This window comes from Bidens hawaiensis, unplaced genomic scaffold (assembly GCF_021521415.1).
Source record: "Bidens hawaiensis isolate Kalapana, Puna unplaced genomic scaffold, B.hawaiensis_p1.1 tig00015852_1, whole genome shotgun sequence".
Taxonomy (NCBI): domain Eukaryota; kingdom Viridiplantae; phylum Streptophyta; class Magnoliopsida; order Asterales; family Asteraceae; genus Bidens; species Bidens hawaiensis.
The window spans coordinates 527,399-533,916 of record NW_027492416.1 but is presented as its reverse complement, the minus strand read 5'-3'; the positions used below and the strand labels follow the sequence as shown (position 1 = coordinate 533,916).

Here is a 6,518-nt window from a genome sequence, read left to right as displayed (position 1 = left end):
AAAACCCGATAACCACTGCATCCGCTCGCTCCCTTGGCCGATTGTCTTCATCGGGGTTTTGTTCCTTGTTCTAGCCTTAACCGGGTTCATAGGTGCTTATTGTAACCAACAAGGGTTGTTAGCCTTCTACTTGTTCTGTAACGCGGCCTTGATCGTCACCGGGATCATTTTGCTCATACTTGCATATATTGTGACCCACCCGTCTGGGGCGTACTCGGTTCCTGGTCGGGAGTATGATGAGTACCGCTACATGGGGTACTCGGAATGGCTTCGGGATCATATTACTGATCCTGAAAACTGGGGGAGTATAAAGGCGTGTTTGGCTTCATCTTCGGTTTGTAAGAAAATGGTTTGGGATTCGTACACCGCACCTCAGTTCTTTGCTTCCCGTATCTCCTCTTTGCAGGTGTATATGTCTTTGAGTTATGTTTTGCACTTTGTAGCATCATAAATGTCACAAAATGTAAAAATCTAACAAAGCTTTTAATTTATTTATTTTTAATGCCACGAAATTCTTGTCAAGTGCCTACTTTCATTACATACTTTATTTTCTTAACAAGTTGGGCCATTTAATTTTGTATATTACAAGACATTTATAATGATATGTCAACATAAAATGTATAGGCAAAATTCGTTCACATACTTAAAAACTGTAATTGTAAAACTTTATCCTCGCATTAATCTATAACAATGCATCAAAATAAGTAACGGGATTATGTTAAAATATCATAAAAAGATAATATATATACTCATGTCAAAATTAGTACTTATGAAAATATTTTAAGTGAGATCACAATATTGGACAACTAGTGGTATGTGATTCATATAATTTATCTTTTTAAATTGTTACTTATAGAGAAAAAAAAATAAGAAAGTAGATTCTTGATTGCAATGGCATTTGGGTGTTGCATGTGATTACCTTCATACTTAATACTTTTAATAAAATGCTTTAATATGGTATACATATTTTATATCTATAATAAAAGTGTAACCTTTTACCCGTTTAACTATGTTTTCGTGTATGCTTGAGATATGTAGCTTATGCATTCGGTCTTTACAGGTAAATTAGTGAAAATGATCATCCCTAACAAAACTTATTTTTACAGTCTGGGTGTTGTAAGCCTCCCACGGTGTGCGGGTATCAATATGTGAACCCGATAACATGGATCAACCCTACAAACCCGATGGGGGACGTGGACTGCATCTTGTGGAACAACGACCCTAATCAGTTGTGCTACAATTGCGACTCGTGTAAAGCGGGTGTGTTGGGGAATCTAAGGAAAGAATGGAAGGAAGCAAACATCATATTGATCATAGCCGTGATTGCCCTCATTTGCCTTTATCTTATCGCGTTTAACGCTTACAAGAACATGCATAATAAAACGCAATCCAAAAAGTAAATTGTGTTTGCCAGCATTAATATCTTTTTGTTTTTAGGTAACACCCTTTTTGCCATATTGTCTTGAGTGTCATTGTCATGCTAAAACGACTTGTACACCATGCATTAAAACTTATCCATATGAAAATGTGGTTTTCTTGTGGCTAGTGGAGTGCATCAATATAGATTCCTCTTTTGCTTACTTTTATTATTTTGTGCAATTAACTTGACCATACAATACAAGAATATGCTTTCTTTTACTTTTGATTTTTGGATTATTCCATTTCTATCTATCTTAAGAGAATTAAATTTAATTTGTTAGTTGTGGTATTAATTAGTTGTTCCTTCAACAATTTTTTATGGTTTAGCTTTAGATTTCCTGATTCTCTTTCTCATCAGGCTTTTCATTCCTTTTTATTTAACATATGAGCCATAATAGCATTCATGATCCGTTCATCAAATTTAGTGAGTATGGTTTTTATAATATAGGGAATGATTTAGGGTATTGTTAATGAGAGAGAGAGAAAATACAGTATTTTTCTGTATATTTGAAAAGTTACTGTAACACCATATAAATTTTTTAAATATTTTTTGAAAGTGGTTATGAGTGAAGGAGAGAAAAAAAATAATGATAAAGGTATAAAAAAGTATTATTTAATTAAAAATGAAAAAAAAATGTAATGTGTTTTAGTTTAGTTTTGGATTTGAAGATAGGGAAAGGGAAGGGATAGGAATGCTCTAAGAGTCGATTTCATGCGATTACCAACTTTCTTGAGTGGATAATGCACACTAGGTCAGATCGACCAGGATTCATAGATGTATATGTACAGCATGCACGATTATTAGTTTTACTTAAACATTTACATTACTTTGTATTCATCTTCCTTGTTCTAGTTTCTTTTCATCTCCATCTTTCTGTTTCTTATATGATATCTGAAAACATGCAGCTACAAGTGATGATAGTTCGAATTTCTGTTGAATGTCAGGGCCGGCCCAATAAATAGGTGTCCTGTTTAATATATGCCCCTTATTTAATTTATATATGTTGAACGAAAATATGAAATAAGATACAATTTATTTGTTAAACTAAAAATAGGCTCTTGTCTAGCGTTTATGACTATTTGTTCTATTCATACATTTCTATCCTTCTATGAACTATACTAGTTGATTAACCCGCCGCACGTTGGTAAGATTCTTCACAAAGTTTATGTTTCAAACACCATTCAATGTTGAACATATACCGAAACTTATGTCGAAGCTAAATTTGAATTCCCAAGGGGAAACAATGCATGATCTGCCTCTAAAATTTTGTTTAAATTAATGCAACCATAACCCACCCGATCATCAAATGCACCCGCATCGAGCCCAGTCTGGTAAGTGTTTGGTTTGGTTTGGTTTGGTTTGGTTTGGTTTGGTTTGGTTTATACATCTTAAATGCAATTGAGTTATTACGGCTCCTTTGAAGGAGCGTTGTACTGCCAATCTTATTTTGATCAACACACAAATCCATAAGTAGAGCGTATAAATCTAAAGTTTAACAATACCACTAATCCACACTAGTTCCTAATTAGAAGCCTAAAGTTTCAGCAAATAAACTATACGAGACAACCATAATTAAAGGCTGCGATGTTCCGTTTGCGAGCCATGGGATCATATTACCGATCCTGACAATTGGGCGGAGTATAAAGGTGTGTTTGGCTTCGTCTTCAGTTTGCAAGAAAATGGTTTGGAATTCGTATACTGCACCTCCGTTCTTTGCTTCCCGTGTCTCCTCTCTGCAGGTAAATCCTTTATCCATTTTGTAAACGTGAAATTTGTTCACGCACTAACAAAATGTTAAGGCAAATTTTATCTAGGGATTACTCTACAAAACGTCACATTAATATACCTAAAAATGATTATTCTCGTAATCTATAAAAAAAAATCATCAAAATAAGTAACGGGGTTATGTTAAAATTGAATAACAAGATGATGTGCTTATGTCAAAGTTATTACTTTTATTATTTTGTGCAACTTACTTGACCATGCAATGCAATACAAGAATATGCTTTTCACTTTTTATTATTTTTGGATTATTGATTCCATTCTATCATAGAGAATTAAATTTAACTTGTTACAAAATATTACGTTAACATGTGAACCATATGTGTCCGTTTCATGCGGTTGCCAGCTTTTTGAATGCACAATGTACATCGGGTCAGATCGACCAGATTAGGAGATATATCTACAGCCTGCGCAATTATGTAACGAGTTTCTGGTCAAAGTCAAAATTTAGTTTGATTGACCTTCAAAGTCAAACTTAACTTCTTTTCTGCATAATATTACTCACCTTGGGTGGTTCAAATCCTCCAGCATAGTGAAAATATGCCCCCACTATCATCACGTGATCTGCATCGCCTGTTGATGTCCATATCGATATCGCCTTTGTCCAAAAACACCGATTTGAGAAGCTGCAATAGAATTGATTGTTAGAGAAATTAGTTGAAATTATAAAAATTTTAAATAACTAAACATAATTATCACCTCATAATAGCATTGCCACATGGCTTAAGGACCCGACGCATCTCCTTGAACACTTCAATCGGCTTGGTCAAATAGTCAACACTAACCTGCAATTCGATATGATTAAGTCAAGGCCCGGTTTGATAATATCTGAACAACTAACCAGTCACAACACGCACCACATTCGTGATAACATCAAAAGAATTATCTTCAAACGGAAGCTTAGGATTCGTGTTTAGGTCTTGCACAACATACTCGGTAAGTACCTACAACAAATATAAATGTTCACAAAACTTAATATAAAAAATGCGTCAGAAGAAACACTAACCTTACCCCGGACAGATTACGGATAACCTGGGGGTTAGATAGATGTTTCCCACGAGGGGTTAGACCCGGTAAAGATGGTTCTTCTGATAACCTGCAAAACAGACACCGTGAGCTTGTCACTGAGAAGGGGGGGGGGGGGGTTCCTCCTTGTGACCACCCTCCGGCGTGAGAATCAGACTAGATTGCTCTTTAAATATAAATGTATATTAAGAGATTGCTAGAGCAGATATCAGGTATAATATGATGATAATGTGATAAGATATGTTGAGATGGTCATACCATTTGTGGTATTTATAGCCGAAGGTAGGTTTCCAAGGAGGTATGGCCGGCTGCAATAGTGTTCCTGTTCCACCAACAGTGGCCTACGCACGTGCCCTGCTGGTAGTTGGTGGGTAGGCAGCGGCTGATAGTGACCAGGCCTGCTGTGTACTATTCCTTTTCCACCAACTGCCGGCTACGCACGTGGTATGACAGGAGTTGGTGAGTAGGCAGCGGCTAATAGTGACATACAGTACAGGAGCATGCTGCTCGCCATACTGTTGTCAATAAGCTGTCGTATCTTTAGTCAGATCTTTTGCCCATACCTCGTCAGGTACGGTACAGAAGATCTTCCCGTATCGTACGGACTGGCTTATGGGCGGGAGTATTCCCCCTCCCGCCTTTGTGCGGGATTGTCCCCGGCTTTGCTCATTCCTTCAGGTGACACTGAGTGATTGAGAGTTACGTGCCTTGTGCGTGTAGCCTTGCTGCGCGGGTGGCCTTCCCTGATGGCTTGTATCCGAAGCTGCGGGAACAGGCGGAGTCCTTCACCATTGGGACGCATTTCCTGCGGGAACAGCTTGCGTACTGCGCGTAAGGACGTCACGTCTCTGAGCATGGTGGGTCCTGCGGATCCAGTTGGTTTCTGCGCAGACGTCCCTCTTCAAGGTGAGTCTTGCGGGTCCAACTGGGCTCTGCTGGGACCTACCTCTTCAGTCGGGTATATTTTAATTATTCTTACTTTATTGGCCTTGAGTTCTTCTTCGTTAAGACCCATACCCGCTATTCTTTCTTGCTTATATCCCGCGGGAAAATGACTCACCCAACTGCTACACATGTCTAGAAGGGCTACACCGGGAGTGTTACTTGGAGGGAAAACTTCTTTGTAATATTTGGTGAGAGCGCAAATCGCGGGATCATCAATGTGGGTTACAAAACGCGGAGATTCATAGAATATTAAATCTGATGATCTACAAAAACAACTCTTTTTCACTTAAAGTTCAAAGTAACATGTAAGGCATAGAGCATGGGCACGTTAAAATGTTATGTAACATAATAATAATAATGCAATTAAATGATTAGTTTAAAGAGACTTACTCGTCGAAACGTTGGAAGTCTTCGTCCTTGAAAGGAAACTGTTGGGGCCATTCGACATTCTCCAATATCTGTAATTATAAACATGGAAATTAATGACATTTGATTCTATGAATATGCATATATATAACTTACTCTTTTAGTCTTTTATGTTGTAAATTCAAATGAAATTAAGACGTGTCATTTTTATCATGATATCAGCAAACCTTATCTCATTCACATCCTGAAATAACTCAAAACGTAACAACTGACCTGTTCAACAGAGCCTTTTGTTCTGGCCGAAGCAATGATATTATTATTATTATTATTGGTGGCGGCCATGCTCATGAATTGAGCCCAAAAAGATACACCGATTCCGAGCATAAGACGTCGGGGTACTCGATAGCTACTAATTCTCTTTAGTGTCTTTGATAATTGAGTACAAGAAGAATTAATGGTAACACAAGAATTGGGATGAGCATTGTGGAATCTGTTTTGTAGAACGTTTGGGAAGCGATTGGCCATTTTTATTTTTATTTTTTTATACTAGAAATAAATAAATAAATAAATAAATAAGTAAAAAGTATGACTAGAATGATAATTCAAACATCATGCAGTGAGTAATAAATAGTGGATTGAACTTATTTACGTGGCCATACCATATTCACATATGAAAATGGATCATAAAATTTGGAAAATAATATGTATCTATTTTATTTTCTTTATTATTTTTGTGGAAACAATATGATATGATATTGTTTGTACAAACAGATTATAAGAAATGTCAAAACTAAAAACATATTAAAAGATTCCAAATGACTATTTGGAACTGTGAAAATTAAGCAAACAAAAATAAGTTATGTTGATTATGAAAAACAAAAAGATTTCCTAAGGAACAAGAGGTCTTAAGAGATTCTCCTAGTCATTGTACAAGTGACAACAAAATAAAGATAATAAACTTATCAAACATATTGGCGAC

The 6,518-nt window shown here is 36.5% G+C and overlaps 2 pseudogenes across 2 annotated transcripts; one reads left to right on the top strand and one right to left on the bottom strand.

Moving 5' to 3' along the window:
- Window positions 1-4: 4 nt before the first annotated feature.
- LOC143549870 (tetraspanin-2 pseudogene) lies at window positions 5-1,400 on the top strand (annotated as a pseudogene). Its single transcript, XR_013138218.1, has 2 exons — window positions 5-406; window positions 1,107-1,400. The product of XR_013138218.1 is annotated as a tetraspanin-2 pseudogene (transcript).
- Window positions 1,401-3,276: 1,876 nt separating this feature from the next.
- On the bottom strand, window positions 3,277-6,064 carry LOC143549869 (uncharacterized; annotated as a pseudogene). Its single transcript, XR_013138217.1, has 9 exons — window positions 5,813-6,064; window positions 5,564-5,631; window positions 5,208-5,436; window positions 4,060-4,146; window positions 3,902-3,987; window positions 3,708-3,828; window positions 3,506-3,609; window positions 3,397-3,464; window positions 3,277-3,289 (listed from the first exon to the last, which is right to left on the bottom strand). The product of XR_013138217.1 is annotated as an uncharacterized LOC143549869 (transcript).
- Window positions 6,065-6,518: the final 454 nt, after the last annotated feature.